A 27,702-nucleotide genomic window follows, 5' to 3' on the forward strand; every position below is an offset into this window, starting at 1 on the left:
ACGCTGACTTGGTCAGCAGGACCAGTGCATAACACGCGAGGCCAAAATGCAGCAACAGCCGGTTTAATTTCCTGCTATAAGGGTCACACATGGGGTGCATGTATGCATTCTTCATGGGAAGTGAAGGTAAACAGAAACAAGGTATGACTAGCTCGAACGAAATTGCACGGAGTGGGGTAATATACTCATGATAACATACATGGCCATCGAGTGATCTATGCATGCATGTTGGCTCGTCTATATATAGTCCATCACAACGTGTGGGAGCTATAGCTTTAAGTGGAAGCGCAAAGTCTTAGACTTCGTGGACTATTTAGCTACATATACTACTTCTATGATATATTGGAGTGAAACAAATAAGCCAGATGCTTTCCTATATGACTGGTACGATGTATGATCCCTTCTGTATCAGCTGGCTGGAAGCCCTTTGGACTAGAATCTAAGTGCATAGGGCGCATGGATCGTAAATCATTTTGTATAACTTCAACAAGCACCCACATGGTGACGGCTCAGCCAACGTTGGTGCTCTGTCGCGAAGAGAGTTGCGCCTTCCACCATGTTGTACTCGCACGGCACGAGCATGTCCCGGCATGTTCATCAACTTCTCCAACTTTCTCATGCCTAACCTCACCGTTGGCTAGCACCACAGTCGCTGCCGCCACCAGCCAACAAACGATAGGAATATTTAGCCTTCAGTGGAAACTTAATTAGTGTGAAATTTTCAGGCAATGTATCTTGGACTGATTGTGGGTGAGGTGAGATCTGATAGCGCAATTAGAAAAATGTAAGAGTAAATGTATCATAGTCATAGGTCCAATAGCTATTTTTGGGGTTTCAAGCTAGTCCAAAACTATACAAGTTGTTCATCGAGAGCCCTAACTTGCCCAGATTAGTGTTGACCTGCTCATGTGGCGCTTGACGGTTGCCATGTCGACATAGCGTGTGTAAAATAACCCTTACAAAAATACAATTTGAAATCCACTCTCAAAAATACCGTACAACCACGTTGAAGAAGCAAGGTGTTTTTCTTTCTTAAAAAAGGCACATCATCACGATGCACACAGACAGAAGGAATGGGATGTATTGGTAGGTTTGCTGACACCTACCAATACTTGCCACATGTCCACTTGCGCACCACCTTGTTTTCCTGCTGTTTTGCCTTGAAAGAAAGTACTCATATTTGAAACTTTTGATGAAAGACACCTTAAATTAAAACTTTGAACAACAAGATAGTATACAAAGAAGCCATATGTACAACATATCTATGTATGATCTCAGCTCCCGCCGAACAGATACATACACACGAAGATTGCTAGCTTTTGCTTTTCGGGTGCAGCAGCTATATATCCGATCCTGAATTTCTCATGGCGACATCGTCGTGGATGTCGTTCCTGTCCGATCCGGTCATGGGGGGTGTGTTTGGGCGCGTGGTGAAGATGGTTATTGCAAGGGACGCTGGATGGAAGGGCATACCGGCCACTGTCCCATCGCATAGAGGAAAATGTTCCAGTCGCTCGGCCATGAGAAAATCACATTCGGATCGCTGCTGCATCGAAGAAGCAGAAGGTAGCAATCTTCGTACATATCTGATCAGAAGCCAAGAGAAGCAACCAACCAAGCATATGAGCAGGTATCGTCCGATGGTAATGTTGGGTATATGGCGGCATCTGCCACAGAGGATGCAAGAGGAAGAGTTTGCAGGCTGTACACAAACGATTTTTTTTCAGCTATCGACAACAATTATGCATCTCAAAATGGAATGACGATGAAAATATATGAGAACAAAACAAAAATCGTACAACCACATTGGAGAAGTGAGATGAAATGGTAGGTTTGTTGTTAGCCAGCGTGGTTGCTTCCGTGCCCACCTTTTCCAGCACCGCCACATTAGCTCTTACCTCCACGCCTTTGCCTTGGCCTGTCATCACTTCCCTAACTGCCACGGCAATATCCTCCTTTCGGTTGGTCACTGGTTCTCGTATGGCTACCTCAACCCTCCCGGTTAGCATCACGGCGTTCTGCCGCTGTTCTGCGAAGAGCAGCCACGCCACCATGGCTACACTGGGCACCAGGCTCTCCAAGATGGAGTTCTACCGGCAGCGCACCACATCATGTGAAAAGGGGAGGTAAGAAGGAGCATGTTAAAACTGCTCCTGTAAATCTGGATGAAAGCCTTTTTCAGGGATACTAGTTCAATCATAGGGGACCGCCTCAAGATATACAACATGCATTTCAAGCTTAACCGATATGTGTTTTCCCATTAATGTATGCAGGATCGTGTGAGTAGCTAGCCAAGTGATTTGGTTGAGTCATGTGGTCGTTGAGTGATTCCCCTAAATGGTGCTGTGAGGCGTGAATTTAGTCGAGGCTAAGAGCCTACACATGTAATCAAGTTTGCTATATAAGAGAAATTAACAGGAGAGGAAAAGGCCTCTTGTGTTTCTCTCTTGGTGCTTGTGTTGGCATGTGTGTTGTGTAAAACAACGAGAATGAGTTCTGGGAGTGAAGGGAAGAGCTGTGAGATGCAGCTCCGGCATTTAGTTGAAAAGAGATATGTGAGGTAGTGGAGGAAAACAAAGAGTTGTGGGACACTGGAAACATACCTGCATGGCGTCACTCTACGTGCCGACGGCGAGGTTGCCAGCGACGAGGCAAGCATGTACCTTTTCTTACTGCCGTTTCGTATCATGCAAGCGAAGGCATCATGCATATCTCTGATACGAATGGGGCTCATATGTTGATCAATAGAAATTACCCCAATTGATCGTCTGTTTTATTCATTGCGGCATCTGACCAGTACTACCACCCAAAAAGAAAACATTGTCTGGGATGGATTTGAGGGAAGAGAACCAAGTTTAAAGGTAGCCACAGTGCCTTTGCCTAACCACCTTTCCTCGCTCACTAGCACATGTCCCCCAACTTGTTAACAATCTTTTGACTAATGTATGTGTTCAGGTGAAAACCTGTGGTCAAAAATAAAGAATAAACATAATAAAAATGTAAGGCGTACTTCTCATTAGGACAAATATTTGACCAACAATTACTCTAGTATGCAGTTCATGGATCAGATTTTCTCCTCTGAAATTTAAACCGCCTATTGAATTGATATTTTGACGGTGCCAATGGCATTCATCCCTCATCAATCTTTGTCACATATGAGATGATGATCAACGCTGCTCGAAGCCTTTGGTAGCGACCAAATTTTGTCGCAACTGACTGCATGCTTGTTTGGGCATGGTCTTCACTTGCATGACATGTCATGTCAAGATCATGTTACACATGAGCTGCTGGGATGAAAAGTGGTGGCGACAACACCTATGCCTTCGATTTTTTGGTCCTTCTCAAAAAAAACTTTGAAAAGGAGGACAACCCCCGGCCTTTGCATCCTTCTCAAGTACCCGGTTTTGAGCTCCGAAGTGATAACCCTAGGTTTGACTCTAGTTGATTATATCTACAAATGGTGGTGTTTTTGTGTCCTTACCTTGTCAACGGCATTACTCGGATTTTCTCAAACTTTATCTCCAGGATGAAAACACGGGATATCTAGTGGTTGGAACCCGCAACGATGGATCTTGAGCGACGTTCTCTACTAGAAAACCTTTCTCAATGTCCTCTTGAGGTCAAGAAGTTGCTGGTGCGAATGGTCTTCGTCCTAGGCATAACTTCGATCTTGAATGATTTTACTCTTTGATGGCATGATTCATTGTATGTGTGCATTGGTGTTTGTTGTTACTTGTGATCTACGTTGGGATTTCCCCGAAGAGGAGATGATGATGCAGTACAATAGACATAAGTATGTCTCTCAGTTATGAAACCAAGGTTATCAATCCGGTAGGAGAACCAAGTACCATTGTGTAAATAGCACCTGCACACAAACAACAAATACTTGCAACCCAACGTGTAGAGGGGTTGTCAATCCCTCAACGGATACGAGCAAGATTAAAATATATAGTTTTTGATAGATAGAGCTGACAAAAATACAAAACAAATAAATAAAAGAAAATTGCAGTAAGGTATTTTTGGTTTTAATATATGATAGAAAATAGACCCGGGCCATAGTTTTCACTAGAGGCTTCTCTCGAGAAAATAGTATACGGTGGGTAAACAAATTATTGTTTGTCAATTGACAGAAAAGCAAATAATTATGACGATATCCAAGGCAATGATCATGTATATAGGTATCACGTCCAAGATTAGTAGACCAAAACGATTCTGCATCTACTATTATTACTCCACACATCGACCGCTATCCAGCATGCATCTAGTGTATTAATTTCATGGAAAAACAGAGTAATGCTTTAAGCAAGATGACATGATGTAGACAAGATAAACTCAAGTACGAATAATTCCCATCTTGCCACCCTTAATAAGTGGCGGAGACAAGGGGTGCCTCCCCTAACATCTGTAATTTAGGCCTAATATATGAATAGTAGCAGTGATTTTTCTTTTTGCTAAAATGGGTGTTTTTGATGGATTGGCCCACCCCAACAAGGTTGAACAATACTCTGCCCTCCTCATCCTATTTTTCTGGCTCCGCCACAGCCCTTAATAGCAATGATACATGTGTCTCATGTCTCTTTCTATCACTGAGATTGAACACCGCAAAATCGAACCCATCACAAAGCACCTCTTCCCATGGCAAGATAAATCAATCTAGTTGGCCAAACCAAACTAATAAATCGGAGAAGAAATACGAGGCTATAACAATCATGCATAAAAGAGTTCAGAGAAAACTCAAATAATATTCATGGATAGATCTGGTCATAAACTCGCAATTCATCGGATCCCAACAAACACACCGCAAAAATTCATTACATCAAATAGATCTCCAAGAACATCAAGGAGAACATTATATTGAAGATCAAAAAGAGAGAAGAAGCCATCTAACTACTAACTATGGACCCATAGGTCCGTGGTAAACTACGCAAGCATCATCGAAGGGGTAGCAAGGATGATGAAGAACCCCTCCGTGATCGTTACCCCCTCCGGCAGTGTGCCGGAAAAGGCCTCTAGATTGGATCTCATGGTTCTGGAACTTGCGGCGACGAAAAAAGTATTTCGTGGACTCCCCTGTAGGTTTTGGAATTTTATAGTATTTATAGAGGTGGAGGTCGGTCAAAAGGAGGCTCGTGGGCCCCACTATCCACCAGGGTGCGCCAGAGGCCCCTGGCGCACCCTGGTGCTTGATGGGCCACTCCTTCATCTTCGGGTTCCCTCCCGAAGCTTCCAGGGTCTCTTATTGCCAGAAAAAAAAATCTCCAAAAGGTTTCGTGGCATTTGGACTTCAGTTGGTACTAATATTCTGCGCAGTGAAAAACAAGCAAAAAATAACAACTGACACTGGAAACTAAGTTAATAGGTTAGTCCCGAAAAATGATATAAAATTGCTTGTAAATGTATATAAAACATCCAAGATAATATAATAGCATAGAACAATCAAAAATTATAGATACGTGGGAGATGTATCATTTGTTGTGTGCATCCTAGTCATGTAGATGTCGTGTGTATGCTCATTGTGTTTATATCCCCTGGATGCTTTATTTTGAGTTAGGAAAATCCATCCTTTGTCATAAAAAAATCTATTTCGATGCGAAAGTGTTCTTCTGCAAGATCTAGAACTTCTAAAGATTTGATCGCATGCCTACATGCGAGAACTATCCCATAATGGAGTTCCATTCTAACTCAAAAGGTTATATAGAAGCAACGTTGTTCATATGCAGGTGATGAACTGATGACTCGGGTTTTATCAACTACAAAAAGAGAGAACCTCGGTAATTAAATCTTGGGTACATCATCGTACTTGTGATTATCATGAAAAATGTAATAGTGTTATAAAATAATTGACAGAGAAGTAGAAATGTTAAACATGATGTTAAGAGGCCACCTCAACATATACAACATGCATTTCAAGCTTAGCAAATATGTGTTTTCCCATGCATGTATGCAGGATCGTGTGAGTAGCCAGCCCGGCAATTTTCTTGAGTCATGTTTTCGTCAAGTGGTTCCACTTAGTGGTGGTGTGAGGCGTGGATTTAGTTGAGCCTAACAGCCTGCCCATGTAGCCAAGTTTGCTATATAAGAGAAACTAAGAGGAGAGGAAAAGGCTACGAAGGCAGGAAACAAACGTACTAGCTAGCCTCTAGTGACATCAAGAAGAAATGCTTCTGGTCAAAGCAAATCTAGTGTTTCCCCCTTGGTGCGTGTGTGCGAATGTGTTTTGTGAAACAACGAGAAAGAGTTGTAAGAGTGGAGGGAAGAGCTATGAGATGCAGCTCCACCAGTTAGTTGACCAGGTATGTGGGATAGTGGAGGAAAACAAAGAGTTGTGGGATAGTGCAGCGAAAACACACGCACTTGGTGTCGTATATGCCGATGGTGAGCTCGCCTGCAAGGGGGGACTCCTTCTCCATGCTACAATGTAGTATGCAAATAAGCACAGCTTGCATATCTCCGACGAGAATGGGACCCATATGCTTGTTTCATTCAATGTGACATTTAACTAGTACTGCTATATAACCATATTTTTTTTTTTTGAAACAACATAGACAGAACACATTTTATCAAGAGAAGAACTTGGCCAACAATTACTAGTATGGAATTCATGGACCCAATTGTCTACCCCAAAATTTTCACAGTCCATGAAACTGAAATATTGTGTATCCTGTTCATGTTATCATCATGTCTGCTTCATGAGGTACTCGTGGTGCGTGTGGGAACTATGAAACGGTACAAAATATCTCTCTCAAAAGTACTTGCTATTGTGTTCGAAATATCTCAAAATATCTAATTTTTCGTCAAGATGCTAAGGATACAAGTGCAAGCTGTGAAGTGCCACCAGTGCGGAAAACGCTAGTGATGGCATGCCAAAAACAACCTTGGTGGCGTGTCGGCATCACATTACCAGTATGACGCCACTGATAAAATATAGTGGTGGCATGTAGGCCCCCGTGCCACCAGTAACATATATGGTCATGGCGTGCCACGTGTTTGGGCCCGTGTCGGTGCAGCGTGTGCCGGCGCTCGGATAGCCGGTGTCCGTTATTGTGACACGGTCACGGTGAGGAGCGCCTGTAGTCATGCCCTGAGGATATAGTCAAATTCGGTGACCTTGTTAATAAATCTCGGTGCGGTGCTTTGTATAATTGCTTGTTCCTTGGAGGATCGATTACGTTTCACGGATTATTATAACACTGTTCAAGCTGCTACAGTTGAAGAAAGGTGTGGAGAAACACTGCTAGTTCTAGACTTCTAGCATGGAGCTTGCCTCAGATAGAAGTGTTTGCATGTAGCTGGTTTGGTTGAGTCGTAGGTAGATACGCAGTATCGGTATGGAGTGCCGGTCAGCACAAAAAATGGTTGGTTTCTCATGTGCATGCAGCATAGTGTGAGCAGACAGCCAAGTGATTTGGCTGAGTCATGTGGTCTGACAAGTGATGGTGTGAGGCGTGAGTTTAGTTGAGAGGCTAACAACAGCCTCTGCATGTAATCAGGGTGCTTTATAAGATATAAAGATAAAAGGTTGTGATGCATGTAATTAATCAGGCATGAGCGATTTAATCTACTAAAAATACTTACTTAATTTTCTATCTCTGTCAAGATGCATGAAACAATAAATGTGATTGGCGCTAGCAGTACGTAGCTGCTCTCGACGAGCATAGAACGTAGCCTGGAGTTTCTAGGCTTGACATCCTGCACGCTGACTAGGGTAGCAGGACCAGTGCATAGTGATGTATGGTCTCACACATGGAGTGCATGCATGCATTCTTCATGTGAAGTGAAGTGAAAGAGAAACTGGGTATGACTAGCACAAACGAAATTGCACGCAGAGTACAGTAGTATACTCATGACTAGATACATGGCCATCGGATGATCTAGGCATGCATGTTGGCTCGTCTATATATAGTCCATTCATAACGTGTGGGAGCTATATACTATATAGCTTTAAGTGGAAGCGCAAAGTCTTAGACTTAGTGGACTATTTAACTATCCCCCCATATACTACTTCTATGAGATATTGGAGTGAAACTAACAAGCCAAATGTTTTTCTATATGACTAGTGCGATCAAATCATCCGTAGCTAGAAATTGCTCACTCAAATGACGATGTGTGATACGTTCTGTATTAGCTGGCTGGAAGCCATTTGGACTAGAGTCTAAGTGCAAAGGGCGAATGGATCGTAAGTCATTTTGTATAACTTTAATAAACATCCACATGGCGACGCCACTTGCGCCTTCCACCAGGTTGTACCGGCATGTCCCGGCAGCATGTCCATGAACTTCTTCAACTTTTCCATGTCTAGCCTCACTGTCTGCTAGCACCATAGTGGCGACCGCGACCGCAAGAATACTTAGCCTTCGAAGGTGAGTTAATTAGTGTGAAATTTTCACTATCCATGCAAAACAATGTGGTCTTCTATTATCATTTGATAAAAAGAAATGATGGAAGCATGGAAAAGGAAAATGTATCTTGGACTGATTGTGGGTGAAGTGAGATCTGATAGCGCAATAAGAAAAATTCAGAAGAGTTAGTGCATCATAGTCATAGATCCTGTGACTATTTTTGTGGCGTCAAAGTTAGTCCTAAAACTATTTAAGTTGTTCATCGAGAGTCCTAACTTCCCCAGACCAGTGTTGACCTGCTTATGTGGCGCTTACCTGTTCCCATGTAAACATAGTGTATGCAAAATAGCCCTTAGAAATATACACGTGAAAATCTACTCTCGAAAATGTCATACAACCACATTGAAGAAGAGAGATGTTTTTATATTTCTTTAAAAAAGGGACACATCATCATCACGATGCACACAGGCAGAAAGAGCAAGATGTATTGGTAGCTTTGCTGACACCTAGCAATACTCGCCGCATGTCCACTTACGCACCACCTCATCCAGCGCGGCCGTGGTGGCACCTCCCTCAAGGAGAGCTTCTGTGGCTAGCTTCTGCAGCTCCGTCACATTAGCTCTTACCTCGGCGCCTTTTCCTTGGCCAACCATCACTTCCGTCACCGTCATGGCAATTTCCTCCTTCCTCTTCGTTGTCGGCACTCGCATGGCGGCCCCGACACCCTCTGAAAGCATCACAGCGTTCTGCTGCTGCTCGGCGAAGAGCGGCCATGCGACCATGGGCACGCCGTGCACCAGGCTCTTCAGGACGGAGTTTCACCCGCAGTGCACCAAGAAGCATCCCGTGCCCTCTGTTAGACTGTATATACATAGCCTCCGTACACATATATTGTAACGTTGTATTGTACATTGTTGAGAAAATCGTTAACTGGTAACTGCTCGGTTGGCTGGCGAGTAGAGGATTAATAGGCTAATTGGCAAGTTAATCGGCCATTTAATCAATTAATCGGATGATTTATCAGTTTATCGGCTACTCGGTGACCCTATGAGTAGGGATTAATCGGCAAGTTAACTGGTTAATCGGATGAATTCTTGAACAGGGGTATTGTACCCTTTGGGTACCTCTATATAATGAGATAGCCACACCCTGTTTAGGGTGTCGAGCAGTTCCCAAATCATATGTCTTATATGGTATCAGATTAGGTTACGATGCCTTTCGCTTCCGCCGCCGTCGCGCTGACCTCTGTCGTCGCTCCCGCCGCCGCGGTGCCGGCCCTTGCTCCTATGTCACCGTTCCTCGCCTCGCGGCCGCTTGCGATGGCCTACGGTGCTCCTCCGTCGCCTGGGTCCCCAATCGGATCGGGTGTCCAAGGCGATCGCGCTGCCTCGCCGAGGGTTGCGGTGCCCTCTGGCGCTGATCTTCCTGCAGGCGGCGTCTTTGCGCCGGTCCATGGTGGGCCGCCGCCATCGTCGTCCTAGCTGGCGCCGCACTACGGTGCGCCGCCCCAACAGCAATCCTACGGCGCCCCGCCGCCACCCTACGGCGCCCCGTGATACGTCTCCAATGTATCTATAATTTTTGATTGCTCCATGCTATATTATCTACTGTTTTGGGCAATATTGGGCTTTATTATCCACTTTTATATTACTTTTGGGACTAACCTATTAACCGGAGGCCCAGCCCAGATTTGTTGTTTTATGCCTATTTCAATGTTTCGAAGAAAAGGAATATCAGACGGAGTCGAAACGGAACTTAATCAACTGGAGAAGTTATTTTTGGAAGGAAACACACCTGATGGACTTGGACCCCACGTCAGAAGATACACGAGGTGCTCACGAGGGTGGGGGGCGCCCCCCCCCCTAGGGCGCGCCCCCTGTCTCGTGGGACCCCCGTGGCTCCTCCGACGTCCTCCCTGCACCCATATATACCCACGTGACCTAAAACTTCTAGAACGCAACATAGATCGGGAGTTCCACCGCCAGAAGCCTCCGTAGCCACCAAAAACCAATCTAGACCCATTCTGGCACCCTGCCGGAGGGGGCAATCCTTCTCCGGTGGCCATCTTCATCATCCCGGTGCTCTCCATGACGAGGAGGGAGTAGTTCTCCCTCAGGGCTGAGGGTATGTACCAGTAGCTATGTGTTTGATCTCTCTCTCTCTCTCGTGTTCTTGAGGTGATACGATCTTGATGTATCGCGAGCTTTGCTATTATAGTTGGATCTTATGTTTCTCCTCCCCCTCTTCTCTCTTGTAATGAATTGAGTTTCCCCTTTGAAGTTATCTTATCGGATTGAGTCTTTAAAGACTTGAGAACACTTGATGTGTGTCTTGTCGTGTATATCTGTGGTGACAATGGGATACCACGTGCCACTTGATGTATGTTTTGGTGACCAACTTGCGGGTTCCACCCATGAACCTATGCATGGGGGTTGGCACACGTTTTCGTCGTGATTCTCCGGTAGAAACGTTGGGGCACTCTTCGAGGTCCTTTGTGTTGGTTGAATAGATGAATTTGAGATTGTGTGATGCATATTGTATAATCATGCCCACGGATAGTTGAGGTGACATTGGAGTACCTAGGTGACATTAGGGTTTTGGTTGATTTGTGTCTTAAGGTGTTATTCTAGTACGAACTCTAGGGCTGTTTGTGACACTTATAGGAATAGCCCAACGGATTGATTCGAAAGAATAACTTTGAGGTGGTTTCGTACCCTACCATAATCTCTTTGTTTGTTCTCCGCTATTAGTGACTTTGGAGTGACTCTTTGTTGCATGTTGAGGGATAGTTATGTGATCCAATTATGTTAGTATTGTTGAGGGAACTTACACTAGTGAAAGTATGAACCCTAGGCCTTGTTTCCACACATTGCAATACCGTTTACGCTCACTTTTATCACTTGCTACCTTGCTGTTTTTATTATTTCAGATTACAAAAACTATTATCTACTATCCATATTGCACTTGTATCACCATCTCTTCGCCGAACTAGTGCACCTATATAATTTACCATTGTATTGGGTGTGTTGGGGACACAAGAGACTCTTTGTTATTTGGTTGCAGGGTTGCTTGAGAGAGACCATCTTCATCCTACGCCTCCTGCGGATTGATAAACCTTAGGTCATCCACTTGAGGGAAATTTGCTATTGTCCTACAAACCTCTGCACTTGGAGGCCCAACAACGTCTACAAGAAGAAGATTGTGTAGTAGACATCACCCCGCTGCCTCATCCCTATGGTGCGCCTCCGCCGCACCATTACGGTGCGCCGCCGCCACCCTACTCGGCGCGCCCAACGAACCCCTACCCGGCGCCGCCCCAACCCTACTCGGCGCCCCCGTCGAACCCCTACCCGGCGCCGCTCCAACCCTACCCGGCGCCATCTCGGCAGCCACAAGGGGCTGCGGCTGCCTCGCAGTATGGGGCTCTGGCCGTGCCATCCTACGGTGTTGGGTTTCGTAGTAATTTCAAAAAATTTCCTACGCACACGCAAGATCATGTGATGCATAGCAACGAGGGGAGAGTATTGTCTACGTACCCAAAGCAGACCGACTGCGGAAGCGATGACACGACATAGAGGAAGTAGTCGTACGTCTTCTTGATCCAACCGATCAAGCACCGAAACTACGGCACCTCCGAGTTCGAGCACACGTTCAGCTCGATGACGATCCCCGGACTCCGATCCAGCAAAGTGTCGGGGAAGAGTTTCGTCAGCACGACGGCGTGGTGACGATCTTGATGAACTACAGCAGCAGGGCTTCGCCTAAACTCCGCTACAGTATTATCGAGGAATATGGTGGCAGGGGGCACCGCACACGGCTAAGGAATAGATCACGTGGATCAACTTGTGTCAACTTGTGTGTTTAGAGGTGCCCCTGCCTCCGTATATAAAGGAGGAGAGGAGGGGAGGCTGGCCGGCCAAAGGGGGGAGGCGCAGGAGAGTCCTACTCCCTCTGGGAGTAGGATTCCCCCTCCAATCCTAGTCCAACTAGGATTCCTCGGAGGGGAAAAGAGGAGGAGGGGGCCGGCCACCTCTCCTAGTCCTAATAGGACTAGGGGAAAGGGGGGGCGCGCAGCCCATCTAGGGCAGCCCCTTCTCTTTTCCACTAAGGCCCACTATGGCCCAAATAGCTCCCGGGGGGTTCCGGTAACCCTCCCGGTATTCCGGTAAAATCCCGATTTCACCCGGAACACTTCCGATATCCAAATATAGGCTTCCAATATATCAATCTTTACGTCTCGACCATTTCGAGACTCCTCGTCATGTCCGTGATCACATCCGGGACTCCGAACAACCTTCGGTACATCAAAATGCATAAACTCATAATATAACTGTCATCGTAACCTTAAGCGTGCGGACCCTACGGGTTCGAGAACAATGTAGACATGACCGAGACACGTCTCTGGTCAATAACCAATAGCGGGACCTGGATGCCCATATTGGCTCCTACATATTCTACGAAGATCTTTATCGGTCAGACCGCATAACAACATACGTTGTTCCCTTTGTCATCGGTATGTTTACTTGCCCGAGATTCGATCGTCGGTATCCAATACCTAGTTCAATCTCGTTACCGGCAAGTCTCTTTACTCGTTCCGTAATACATCATCTCACAACTAACATATTAGTTGTAATGCTTGCAAGGCTTATGTGATGTGTATTACCGAGAGGGCCCAGAGATACCTCTCCGACAATCGGAGTGACAAATCCTAATCTTGAAATACGCCAACCCAACATCGACCATTGGAGACACCTGTAGTACTCCTTTATAATCACCCAGTTACGTTGTGACGTTTGGTAGTACCCAAAGTGTTCCTCCGGTAAACGGGAGTTGCATAATCTCATAGTCATAGGAACATGTATAAGTCATGAAGAAAGCAATAGAAACATACTAAACGATCGGGTGCTAAGCTAATGGAATGGGTCATGTCAATCAGATCATTCTGCTAATGATGTGACCTCGTTAATCAAATAACAACTCATTGTTCATGGTTAGGAAACATAACCATCTTTGATTAACGAGCTAGTTAAGTAGAGGCATACTAGTGACACTTTGTTTGTCTATGTATTCACACATATATTATGTTTCCGGTAAATACACTTCTAGCATGAATAATAAACATTTATCATGATTATAAGGAAATAAATAATAACTTTATTATTGCCTCTAGGGCATATTTCCTTCAGTCTCCCACTTGCACTAGAGTCAATAATCTAGATTACATTGTAATGATTCTAACACCCATGGAGCCTTGGTGCTGATCATGTTTTGCTCGTGGAAGAGGTTTAGTCAATGGGTCTGCAACATTCAGATCCGTATGTATCTTGCAAGTCTCTATGTCTCCCACCTGGACTAGATCCCGGATGGAGTTGAAGCGTCTCTTGATGTGTTTGGTCCTTTTGTGAAATCTGGATTCCTTTGCCAAGGCAATTGCACCAGTATTGTCACAAAAGATTTTCATTGGACCCGATGCACTAGGTATGACACCTAGATCGGATATGAACTCCTTCATCCAGACTTCTTCATTTGCTGCTTCCGAAGCAGCTATGTATTCCGCTTCACATGTAGATCCCGCTACAACGCTTTGTTTAGAACTGCACCAACTGACAGCTCCACCGTTTAATGTAAACACATATCCGGTTTGCGATTTAAAATCGTCCGGATCAGTGTCAAAGCTTGCATCAACGTAACCTTTTACGGTGAGCTCTTTGTCACCTCCATATACGAGAAACATATCCTTAGTCCTTTTCAGGTATTTCAGGATGTTCTTGACCGCTGTCCAGTGATCCACTCCTGGATTACTTTGGTACCTCCCTGCTAAACTTATAGCAAGGCACACATCAGGTCTGGTACACAGCATTGCATACATGATAGAGCCTAAAGCTGATGCATAGGGAACATCTTTCATATTCTCTCTATCTTCTGCAGTGGTCGGGCATTGAGTCTTACTCAATTTCACACCTTGTAATACAGGCAAGAATCCTTTCTTTGCTTGATCCATTTTGAATTTCTTCAAAATTTTGTCAAGGTATGTGCTTTGTGAAAGTCAAATTAAGCGTCTTGATCTATCTCTATAGATCTTAATGCCTAATATGTAAGCAGCTTCACCGAGGTCTTTCATTGAAAAACTTTTATTCAAGTATCCCTTTATGCTATCCAGAAATTCTATATCATTTCCAATTAGTAATATGTCATCCACATATAATATCAGAAATGCTACAGAGCTCCCACTCACTTTCTTGTAAATACAGGCTTCTCCGAAAGTCTGTATAAAACCAAATGCTTTGATCACACTATCAAAACGTTTATTCCAACTCCGAGAGGCTTGCACCAGTCCATAAATGGATCGCTGGAGCTTGCACACTTTGTTAGCTCCCTTTGGATCGACAAAACCTTCTGGTTGCATCATATACAACTCTTCTTCCAGAAATCTATTCAGGAATGCAGTTTTGACATCCATCTGCCAAATTTCATAATCATAAAATGCGGCAATTGCTAACATGATTCGGACGGACTTAAGCATCGCTACGGGTGAGAAGGTCTCATCGTAGTCAATCCCTTGAACTTGCCGAAAACCTTTTGCGACAAGTCGAGCTTTGTAGACAGTAACATTACCATCAGCGTCAGTCTTCTTCTTAAAGATCCATTTATTCTCAATTGCTTGCCGATCATCGGGCAAGTCAACCAAAGTCCATACTTTGTTCTCATACATGGATCCCATCTCAGATTTCATGGCTTCAAGCCACTTTGCGGAATCTGGGCTCACCATCGCTTCTTCATAGTTCGTAGGTTCATCATGATCTAGTAGCATGACCTCCAGAACAGGATTACCGTACCACTCTGGTGCGGATCTTACTCTGATTGATCTACGAGGTTCAGTAGTATCTTGATCTGAAGTTTCATGATCATTATCATTGGCTTCCTCACTAACTGGTGTAGGTGTCACTGAAACAGTTTTCTGTGATGAACTACTTTCCAGTAAAGGAGCAGGTACAGTTACCTCGTCAAGTTCTACTTTCCTCCCACTCACTTCTTTCGAGAGAAACTCCTTCTCTAGAAATGATCCATTCTTAGCAACGAATGTCTTGCCTTCGGATCTGTGATAGAAGGTGTACCCAACAGTTTCCTTTGGGTATCCTATGAAGACACATTTCTCTGATTTGGGTTCGAGCTTATCAGGTTGAAGCTTTTTCACATAAGCATCGCAGCCCCAAACTTTAAGAAACGACAACTTTGGTTTCTTGCCAAACCACAGTTTATAAGGCGTCGTCTCAACAGATTTTGATGGTGCCCTATTTAACGTGAATGCGGCCGTCTCTAAAGCATATCCCCAAAATGATAGCGGTAAATCAGTAAGAGACATCATAGATCGCACCATATCTAGTAAAGTACGATTACGACGTTCGGACACACCATTACGCTGTGGTGTTCCGGGTGGCGTGAGTTGCGAAACTATTCCACAGTTTTTCAAATGTACACCAAACTCGTAACTCAAATATTCTCCTCCACGATCAGATCGTAGAAACTTTATTTTCTTGTTACGATGATTTTCAACTTCACTCTGAAATTCTTTGAACTTTTCAAATGTTTCAGACTTATGTTTTATTAAGTAGATATACCCATATCTGCTTAAATCATCTGTGAAGGTGAGAAAATAACGATATCCGCCACGAGCCTCAATATTCATCGGGCCACATACATCGGTATGTATGATTTCCAACAAATCTGTTGCTCTCTCCATAGTACCGGAGAACGGTGTTTTAGTCATCTTGCCCATGAGGCACGGTTCGCAAGTACCAAGTGATTCATAATCAAGTGGTTCCAAAAGTCCATCAGCATGGAGTTTCTTCATGCGCTTTATACCGATATGACCTAAACGACAGTGCCACAAATAAGTTGCACTTTCATTATCAACTCTGCATCTTTTGGCTTCAACATTATGAATATGTGTATTACTACTATCGAGATTCAATAAGAATAGACCACTCTTCAAGGGTGCATGACCATAAAAGATATTACTCATATAAATAGAACAACCATTATTCTCTGATTTAAATGAATAACCGTCTCGCATTAAACAAGATCCAGATATAATGTTCATGCTCAACGCTGGCACCAAATAACAATTACTTAGGTCTAATATTAATCCCGAAGGTAGATGTAGAGGTAGCGTGCCGACTGCGATCACATCGACTTTGGAACCGTTTCCCACGCGCATCGTCACCTCGTCCTTTGCCAGTGCCCGCTTATTCCGTAGTCCCTTTGTTCACCTTGCCATCCTTCTTATCCGCCAAATACTTGGGACAGTTCCGCTTCCAGTGACCAGTCTGCTTGCAGTAGAAGCACTCAGTTTCAGGCTTAGGTCCAGACTTGGGTTTCTTCTCTTGAGCAGCAACTGGCTTGCTGTTCTTCTTGAAGTTCCCTTTCTTCTTTCCTTTGCCCTTTTTCTTGAAACTAGTGGTTTTGTTAACCATCAACACTTGATGCTCCTTTTTGATTTCTACCTCCGCAGCTTTCAGCATTGCGAAGAGCTCGGGAATAGTCTTGTTCATCCCTTGCATATTATAGTTCATCACGAAGCTCTTGTAGCTTGGTGGCAGTGATTGGAGAATTCTGTCAATGACGCAATCATCCGGAAGATTAACTCCCAATTGAATCAAGTGATTATTATACCCAGACATTTTGAGTATATGCTCACTGACAGAACTATTCTCCTCCATCTTGCAGCTATAGAACTTATTGGAGACTTCATATCTCTCAATTCGGGCATTTGCTTGAAATATTAACTTCAACTCCTGGAACATCTCATATGCTCCATGACGTTCAAAACGTCGTTGAAGTCCCGATTCTAAGCCGTAAAGCATGGCACACTGAACTATCGAGTAGTCATCAGCTTTGCTCTGCCAGACGTTCATAACATCTGGTGTTGCTCCAGCAGCAGGCCTGGCACCCAGCGGTGCTTCCAGGACGTAATTTTTCTGTGCAGCAATGAGGATAATCCTCAAGTTACGGACCCAGTCCGTGTAATTGCTACCATCATCTTTCAACTTTGCTTTCTCAAGGAACGCATTAAAATTCAACGGAACAATAGCACGAGCCATCTATCTACAATCAACATAAACAAGCAAGATACTATCAGGTACTAAGTTCATGATAAATTTAAGTTCAATTAATCATATTATTTAAGAACTCCCACTTAGATAGACATCCCTCTAATCCTCTAAGTGATTACGTGATCCAAATCAACTAAACCATGACCGATCATCACGTGAGATGGAGTAGTTTTCAATGGTGAACATCGTTATGTTGATCATATCTACTATATGATTCACGCTCGACCTTTCGGTCTCCGTGTTCCGAGGCCATATCTGCATATGCTAGGCTCGTCAAGTTTAACCTGAGTATTCTGCGTGTGCAAAAACTGGCTTGCACCCGTTGTAGATGGACGTAGAGCTTATCACACCCGATCATCACGTGGTGTCTGGGCACGACGAACTTTGGCAACGGTGCATACTCAGGGAGAACACTTCTTGATAATTTAGTGACAGATCATCTTATAATGCTACCGTCAATCAAAGCAAGATAAGATGCATAAAAAGATAAACATCACATGCAATCAATATAAGTGATATGATATGGCCATCATCATCTTGTGCTTGTGATCTCCATCTCCGAAGCACCGTCATGATCACCATCGACACCGGCGCGACACCTTGATCTCCATCGTAGCATCGTTGTCGTCTCGCCAATCTTATGCTTCCACGACTATCACTACCGTTTAGTAATAAAGTAAAGCATTACATCGCGATTTCATTGCATACAATAAAGCGACAACCATATGGCTCCTGCCAGTTGCCGATAACTCGGTTACAAAACATGATCATCTCGTACAATAAAATTCAGCATCATGCCTTGACCATATCACATCACAACATGCCCTGCAAAAACAAGTTAGACGTCCTCTACTTTGTTGTTGCATGTTTTACGTGGCTGCTACGGGCTTAAGTAAGAACCAATCTCACCTACGCATCAAAACCACAACGATAGTTTGTCAAATAGACTCCGTTTTAACCTTCGCAAGGACCGGGCGTAGCCATACTTGGTTCAACTAAAGTTGGAGAGACAGTCGCCCGCAAGCCATCTCTGTGCAAAGCACGTCGAGGGAACCGGTCTCGCGTAAGCGTACGCGTAAGGTTGGTCCGGGTCGTCTCGTCCAACAATACCGCCGAACCAAAGTATGACATGCTGGTAGGCAGTATGACTTGTATCGTCCACAACTCACTTGTGTTCTACTCGTGCATATAACATCAACATAAATAACCTAGGCTCGGATGCCACTGTTGGGTTTCGTAGTAATTTCAAAAAATTTCCTACGCACACGCAAGATCATGTGATGCATAGCAACGAGGGGAGAGTATTGTCTACGTACCCAACGCAGACCGACTGCGGAAGCGATGACACGACGTAGAGGAAGTAGTCGTACGTCTTCTTGATCCAACCGATCAAGCACCGAAACTACGGCACCTCCGAGTTCGAGCACACGTTCAGCTAGATGAGAAATCCCCGGACTCCGATCCAGCAAAGTGTCCGGGAAGAGTTTCGTCAGCACGGCGGCGTGGTGACGATCTTGATGAACTACAGCAGCAGTGCTTCGCCTAAACTCCGCTACAGTATTATCGAGGAATATGGTGGCAGGGGGCACCGCACACAGCTAAGGAATAGATCACGTGGATCAACTTGTGTCAACTTGTGTGTTTAGAGGTGCCCCTGCCTCCGTATATAAAGGAGGAGAGGAGGGGAGGCTGGCCGGCCAAAGGGGGGAGGCGCGGGAGAGTCCTACTCCCTCTGGGAGTAGGATTCCCCCTCCAATCCTAGTCCAACTAGGATTCCTCGGAGGGGAAAAGAGGAGGAGGGGGCCGGCCACCTCTCCTAGTCCTAATAGGACTAGGGGAAAGGGGGGGGGCGCAGCCCATCTAGGGCAGCCCCTTCTCTTTTCCACTAAGGCCCACTATGGCCCAAATAGCTCCCGGGGGGTTCCGGTAACCCTCCCGGTATTCCGGTAAAATCCCGATTTCACCCGGAACACTTCCGATATCCAAATATAGGCTTCCAATATATCAATCTTTACGTCTCGACCATTTCGAGACTCCTCGTCATGTCCGTGATCACATCCGGGACTCCGAACAACCTTCGGTACATCAAAATGCATAAACTCATAATATAACTGTCATCGTAACCTTAAGCGTGCGGACCCTACGGGTTCGAGAACAATGTAGACATGACCGAGACACGTCTCTGGTCAATAACCAATAGCGGGACCTGGATGCCCATATTGGCTCCTACATATTCTACGAAGATCTTTATCGGTCAGACCGCATAACAACATACGTTGTTCCCTTTGTCATCGGTATGTTACTTGCCCGAGATTCGATCGTCGATATCCAATACCTAGTTCAATCTCGTTACCGGCAAGTCTCTTTACTCGTTCCGTAATACATCATCTCACAACTAACATATTAGTTGTAATGCTTGCAAGGCTTATGTGATGTGTATTACCGAGAGGGCCCAGAGATACCTCTCCGACAATCGGAGTGACAAATCCTAATCTCGAAATACGCCAACCCAACATCGACCATTGGAGACACCTGTAGTACTCCTTTATAATCACCCAGTTACGTTGTGACGTTTGGTAGTACCCAAAGTGTTCCTCCGGTAAACGGGAGTTGCATAATCTCATAGTCATAGGAACATGTATAAGTCATGAAGAAAGCAATAGCAACATACTAAACGATCGGGTGCTAAGCTAATGGAATGGGTCATGTCAATCAGATCATTCTGCTAATGATGTGACCTCGTTAATCAAATAACAACTCATTGTTCATGGTTAGGAAACATAACCATCTTTGATTAACGAGCTAGTTAAGTAGAGGCATACTAGTGACACTTTGTTTGTCTATGTATTCACACATGTATTATGTTTCCGGTAAATACACTTCTAGCATGAATAATAAACATTTATCATGATTATAAGGAAATAAATAATAACTTTATTATTGCCTCTAGGGCATATTTCCTTCATACGGCGCCTTGGTGGCTGGTTCCCTGGATCCTACCCGCCCTACTCGGTGCCTGCTACGCATCTAGGGGCGGCCCCGTCGATGGGTCTTTGTGCACCGTTGCACGCTCATGCTGATCCGGCCACTGTGTCGTTGCCGTTTTACTTCTTGCATCTGCTGCCGGTGAAGCTCGCGCCGGACAACTACCTGTGCTGGCGTGCCCAGGTGTTGCCTCTTCTGCGGAGCCGCTATCTGGAGGGCTACGTTGACGGATCCATCCCATGTCCGCCCTCTCATCACCCGGCGTATCACACATGGGTGGCCCAGGATCAGGCCATCCTCTCCGCCATCCAGTCATCGCTCACCCCGAGCGTCTCGTTGCTGGTCATCTTCGCCGCTACGTCCCGGGAGGCGTGGGCGGCGCTTCACAGCAGTTTTGCCTCTCAGTCTCAGGTGCGTGCTCACTCTATACGCACCGAGCTGGGTGAGACTAAGCTTGGTGACCTCAGCATCACGGACTACTTCAACAAGATGCGGTGTCTCGCCGACACGTTGACCTCAGTTGGCCAGTCGCTGCAGGATGAGGAGTTCACCACCTTCGTGCTTAATGGGCTTGATGATGATTACGAAAATCTCGTTGAGAATGTCCATGGCCGTGATGATCCGCTCCCACCTCGTGAGCTCTATGCACGACTCCTTGGTCGTGAACAACGCATTAAGGTGCGACGCGTCTCCCCCGGTTTCGCCTCCGCCAATGCCGCAACTCGTCGCAAACCCCCGCGGTCATCCTCTTCAGGTGGCAGACCGGCGCCGTCTTCACAACTGGCCTCGCGGGGCAATGCTCCGACCATCACGGGCGATAACCGGCCGGTGGCGTGTTGTTCTTCTTGCGGTGCTCCGCAGGCCTGCCAGCTGTGTGGCATTGAGCGCCACATTGCCTCTCGCTGCCATCGTCGCTACAAGCAAGACTTTCTGGGCCTCGGCAACAATGGCAAAGGGAATGACAAGCAGGCCGCCGCCGCGGTGACGAGTCATGATCATGGCCGCACTCCGTCTTACTCCATTGATCCTGCGTGGTACATGGACACTGGAGCTACCAACCACCTCACCGGCGAGATGGGCAAGCTCTCTACTCCGGAGCCATATCGTGGTCATGATCAGGTGCACACTGCCAGTGGAGAAGGTATGTGCATCTCCCATGTTGGTCAGACCTCTCTCCGCACACAATTTTCGCACATTACATCTTTCCAATGTCCTTTGAGTTCCCTCTGCTACGCGTAGTTTGTTGTCCATTCCTCAACTTACTCGTGATAATAATGTCCTTGCTGAGTTTCACCCTTTTTGTTTCTTTATCAAGGATCGGGACACGAGGGCCGTTGTGCTTAGCTGTCGTCTTCGCCATGGCCTGTAAGCACTTGATGCGCCGCGCCCACCTTCCATGTCGTCTTCTCCTCAGGTGTTCAGTGGTGTTCGTGTGTCGCATACATACTGGCATGCGCGCCTTGGTCACCCGGCGTCTCCCATAGTTCAACATGTATTGCATCGTCATGAACTACCAGTTGTGTCCAATAAAACTGCTGTAACTATCTGTGATGCCTGTCAGCAGGGCAAGAGTCATCAACTTCCTTTTTCAGAGTCTAGTCATGTTGTGAAACATCCTCTTGAGCTTGTGTTTTCTGATGTATGGGGTCATGCCCATACATCCGTTAGTGGTCACAATTATTATGTCAGTTTTATTGATACTTATAGTCGGTTTACTTGGCTATATCTTATTAAGCGCAAGTCTGATGTGTTCGATGTATTTATTCTGTTTCAAGCACACGTTGAGCGTCTTCTTAAGCAGAAAATCATCCATGTTCAATCCGATTGGGGGGTGAATACCACAACCTCCACTCGTTCTTTAACAAACTTGGGATTTCGCATCATGTATCATGTCCTCATACACATCAACAGAATGGAACTGCCGAGCGTAAGCATCGTCATCTTGTTGAAATTGGCCTAACCTTGCTAGCTCATGCATCCGTTCCGTTTCGGTTCTGGAGTGATGCTTTCTCCACAGCCTGTTTTTTTATAAATAGGCTTCCCTCAACACTTCTGAAAATGCAAACCCCGCTTGAACTCCTGCTCAATGAGATTCCAGACTACACATTTTTCAAAGTGTTCGGGTGTGCATGTTGGCCTCACCTACGTCCGTATAACAAACGTAAGCTAGAGTTTCGGTCTAAGAAGTGTGTTTTTCTCGACTATAGTTCACTTCACAAAGGGTACAAGTGCTTACATGTTCCTACCAATCGCGTCTACATCTCTCGTGACGTTGTGTTTGATGAAAATGTGTTCCCTTTTCATGCACTTCCGACTCACTCTATCATTCCTACATCACCGGTGCCCATGACTATACCTTCGCCTGATCAATTTGTGGATGTTGCATATGCCCCTGCGTTGCTTCCTAATCATGATGCAGGTATTGGACGCGACGCTCGGCTTGAGCTTCTTGATGGACAGGTCATGGATGAGTCTCCTAATCGGGACGTGCATGCGCCATGCATGTCGGGTGGCAGCAGCGGCACCCGCCAACCCGTCACCACTTCACCCATGGAGGCTACCCCGCGGGCGCCAGTCCCGCCCGACTCCACGCTGGTCTCGCCCGGCCCGGTGCTGGCCTCGCCAGCGCCGGCCTCGTCCGGCTCCCAGCTGGGCTCGCCTGGTCCACTGGCTGTCGTGTCGCCCGGGCCGGTGCCGGCCTCGCCCGCACTAACGGGCCTCTCGCCTGGGCCGGCTGCTGCCTCCACTGGCCCGAAGGTGCAGTCACCTGCTCCGGCCAGTCCCGTCTTGGCACCCGGGTCACCGACCAGCCCTGTCTCGGCCTCCCGTGAGCTCGACTCACCTGGTTCTATGCCGGCCTCGTCAATGTCATCTGTTGCACCGATTTTGCCAGCAAAGCCTGCTGTCACTCTTTGTCCTCGAACACAGAGCTGATCCGGTGTCTTTTGTCCGAAGGAACGCACGCATGGGACGGTTGCGTGGCTTGCTGCATGCATGGCTCACACTGCTGCCGATCCCACTGCAGAGCCTCGTCACTTTCAGGCTTCACTAAGTATCCCTCAATGGCGTGATGCAATGGAACAGGAATTTCAGGCTCTACAAAAGAATGACACTTGGCGTCTTGTTCCTGCAGTATCTGGTGTCAACGTCATTGATTCCAAGTGAGTTTTTAAAGTCAAGAGACATGTTGATGGCTCAATCGAACGCTACAAGGCACGGCTAGTTGCCAAGGGCTTCAAACAGAGGTATGGTCTTGATTATGAAGACACGTTCAATCCAGTCATCAAGCCTACTACCATTCGATTACTACTGTCTCTTGATGCTACTCGTGGATGGTTCCTTCGTCAGCTCGATGTGCAGAACGCTTTCCTACATGGAATTCTGGAGGAGGAGGTTTATATGCGTCAGCCGCCTGGTTTCGTTGATCTGGCATGCCCTCATCATCTCTGTCGTCTGGTTAAGGCAATGTATGGACTCAAACAGGCTCCTCGTGCATGGCATGCTCTCCTTGGATCTGTTCTTTGGGCTCTTGGGTTTACTCCCTCCACTGCTGATATGTCGCTATTTCTCCTACATCGCTCTGAAGTTACGATGTATCTCTTGGTTTATGTTGATGACATCATTCTCATCAGTTCCTCTGATGCTGCTGCTGATCATCTTGTGACTGCCCTCAGTGACGATTTTGCTGTCAAGGATTTAGGTGCTCTGCATTTTTTCCTTGGTCTTGAGGTTTCACGGTCCTCCGCTGGGTTGACCCTCACTCAGAAAAAGTACTCCTTGGACTTGTTGCGCCGTGCTGGAATGCTCAAATGCAAACATGCTATCACTCCGATGTCTGCCACTGATCGGTTGTTTGCTCTTGATGGTGACTCTATCTCTCCTCTGATGATGCTATTGAGTATCGCAGCCTCGTTGGTGGTCTGCAATACCTTACTATTACCAGGCCTGATATCTCCTATGCAGTCAACCGTGTGTGTCAATTTCTGCATGCATCCAGGACGTCTCATTGGTCAGCTGTGAAGCGTATTTTGCGATATGTCGGTCTTACTGCCTCCTATGGTTTGCTTCTTCAGCCTGCACCCTCATAGGAGCTCTCAGCTTTTTTTGATGTAGATTGGGCTGGTAGTCCTGATGACAGGCGATCCACGGAGGGTTATGCGGTATTTGTGGGTCCTAACTTGATCGCCTGGAATGCTCGTAAGCAAGCAACAGTGTCTCGCAGTAGTACTAAAGCTGAGTACAAAGTTGTTGCTGATGCGACTGCTGGGATTATTTGGGTACAGTTTCTATTGAGAGAGTCGCGTGTCCCTCAAGCTCACCCTCCGGTTCTATGGTGTGACAACATCGGTGCTACATATCTTTCATCTAACCCGGTGTTTCATGCTCGGACAAAACACATTGAGGTGGACTATCATTTTGTTGGGGAACGTGTTGCACAGAAACTACTTTGTATCAAGTTCATCTCATCAAATGATCAACTTCCTGACATCTTCACGAAGCCTCTTCCACAACCACAGTTTGTAGGCTGTAGGCACAATCTTAACTTGCTTTGTACTTGAGGCCATAGTTAAGATTGAGGGAGGGTGTTAGACTATATATACATAGCCTCTGTACACATATATTGTAATGTTGTATTGTATCCTTTGGGTACATCTATATAATGAGATAGCCACACCCCGTTTAAGGTGTCGAGCAGTTCCCAAATTATATGTCTTACACCCTCGTGAACCAGCACCCCCGTCTGCGGCGCCCACGACGGCACGAGGAGGCTTACGCCCTTGGTCCTCTCCACAAACTCCTCCGGGAGGTAGGCCGGGGGGTCCTTCTTCCTCTCGACATCATAGTAGTTGGCGTTGACGGCCCCCTCGTCGCTCGGGCTCCGTACCACCCACAGGAAGCGCTGCCCGCTAAGCTCCAGGCCGAGCGTGAGCTCGTGCATCTGCTCCGTCGGCAGCGCGCCTCCGGAGCCAAACGAGACGAAGACGACCAACTTCGGCGGCTGCCGGTCGAGCCAGTCAAGGCACATGGCGCGCGGCTCGTCGCTGGCGTCGGCTCGTATCGGTGGACCGATATTGTAAACCGAAGGGCGCCCGGGCTCCGGGTGAGAGAGCACCCTGGCGGCGTCCGGATCGACGGCGTCGAAGGAGTTGACGAGGATGGCCTCGGATTCGCGGTAGAGCCTGGCGTGGTGCACCATCCACCGGTAGCAGGGGTCGGACTTGTCCTGGAGCGCAGACATGATGTCCGGCCCCGGGATGGGGACGCAACCGGGCAGCCTGACGGGCTCGGAGAGGTCCTGGAACTCGCCGGGCATGGAGACGTCGAGCTCTGGGAGGTGGAGCATGAGCGTAATCCCTTGGAGGTTCCCCGCATAGAACAGGTACCTCCTCGGCACGCCGGCGACCACGGCAGCGTCGAACGAGTCCACGCCGAACAGGTCGGCAACGTAGGCCACCAGTCGCGTCGTCTCCCTGAGCCCGGACAGAATGCCCGTTAGTGTCGAAACCAACCGGGCAAGGTCGGAGAGGTCGACGGCCGGGAGGGAGAGGGAGGCGATGGCAGGCGGGAGTGAGGCGAGGAAGGCCCGCTGCGTAGCGGACGTCGTGGACGCAAAGGTGATGAGCGTGGCCGTGACGCCGTGCCGCGCGGGCGGCGCGGCCAGGCGCTCGGCAAGCTCGGCGTCACTAGCATCGCCACGGAAAAAAAATTCTATGAGACCAAGTCATGCGAGACCCATCCTGATGAATGACACGTGGCATTCGCAAATCACAAAGCATCCCCCACCCCCACTTAAAATCAGGGGGAGAGAGATTAGATACTTTGTGATTTGTGAATGCCACGTGTCATCCATCAGGATGGGTCTCACCTGCTAACCGTGAGACCTGGTCTCATATAATTTTTTTCATCGCCACGTGCGGTGGTCGGCAAGCCTCAGCCGTGCCGTTCGCCTCGATGGTTTCTCCGTGGGATTACGGTGGTGTTCGTTAGACTCGATCGTAGGTGTGTTTTGCTTCGGGGTTTATGTAAGTATAGGGAAAAGGAAAATGGAATTTAGAACTTCCTCCATTTCTAAATATAAATCTTTTTCGTGATTTGAATATGGCCTACATACGGATGAATATAGATGTATTTTAGAATATAGATTCATTCATTTTACTTCATATAATGTTCATATTAAAATCTTTAAAAAGACTTATATTTAAGAACGGAAGGAGTACTATATATCAACAGCATGCATGCAGATTCATATCGCCAGATCTCTAATCTAATAGATAGCCAGCATCCGTGATAGGAGGTAGATCACGCGCAGACAGTATTTTGTTACTGGTCGGTTCGGCTCCTTGTGGCCCAATCATTTGCTATTTGGAGTGAGCTAAACATGAAATTTTGGCAAGTTTCGATTTTACCATTCGACGGCGCGGCAGAGTTTAACAGCGGGAAAAGCTCCAATTCACAAACTCATCCGCGTCATCGCCTTCCCCGGACAACACTGCTGTCTCCTGTGGAGTCTATCCGCCTTTCCCTTTCAAATCTTATCTTTTCACCGACCTGTCTCCCGCGCTTGTTTCTTCCTCATCTTTTCACCTTTCTATCTTCATTCATTAAGCTAGCTAAGAAAAAGCAGAGCTCGAGATGCATTGTCATCTATACCAATAAAAAAATATCGAGGGGCAAATTCAATTCTATCTCGGCAATCAAACTAAGTCAAACCATCGAGCTATATTACTTAAATGGTGAATTCTCAACATGTTTAACATACAGTTAATATCATACCTAATATCATTTCTCGAGTGCCGTGGCACCAGGCAAAATCAAATATCACAGTAGTGCTTCACATCCAAACAGAGTTGATCTATAAGAGGAGAGACACAATGATGCACGTCCTCGCCGATCGGAGAACATAAACCACGATTGTAGCATGTTGGCTAGATCATCGCGCATGAGTTGAATTGACATGGATGGTGAGCCTCTATACAACCAAGCCGGCAAACAAAAGTGAAAGAGCACGCCCTCTCATGCAATGCTCATTGTTGTCAGCGGCGGATCCAAATTGGGTTGAACTGAACCCAACGGATTTTACTTCGTACGTGCAAGTAGGTGCATGTTTACTTGACGTGAACCCATTAAAAAATTGTGACTGAACCCATCAACGAAAACTTGTCCCGCTGCACTAGTGCTGGGCTATTTTGCTTCGTATGTGTATATAGAGAGACTATTTCAAAATATACACATATATCAAAAATTATTGCAATAAAAAATTTAGC

General features: G+C 46.4%; 1 pseudogene; it reads right to left on the minus strand.

The window, feature by feature from the left end:
• Positions 1–332: 332 nt before the first annotated feature.
• On the minus strand, positions 333–27,014 carry LOC123056665 (hydroquinone glucosyltransferase-like; annotated as a pseudogene).
• Between the last annotated feature and the right edge of the window lie 688 nt (positions 27,015–27,702).

The sequence above is a fragment of the Triticum aestivum genome, chromosome 3A (genome assembly GCF_018294505.1).
Source record: "Triticum aestivum cultivar Chinese Spring chromosome 3A, IWGSC CS RefSeq v2.1, whole genome shotgun sequence".
NCBI classification, from domain to species: domain Eukaryota; kingdom Viridiplantae; phylum Streptophyta; class Magnoliopsida; order Poales; family Poaceae; genus Triticum; species Triticum aestivum.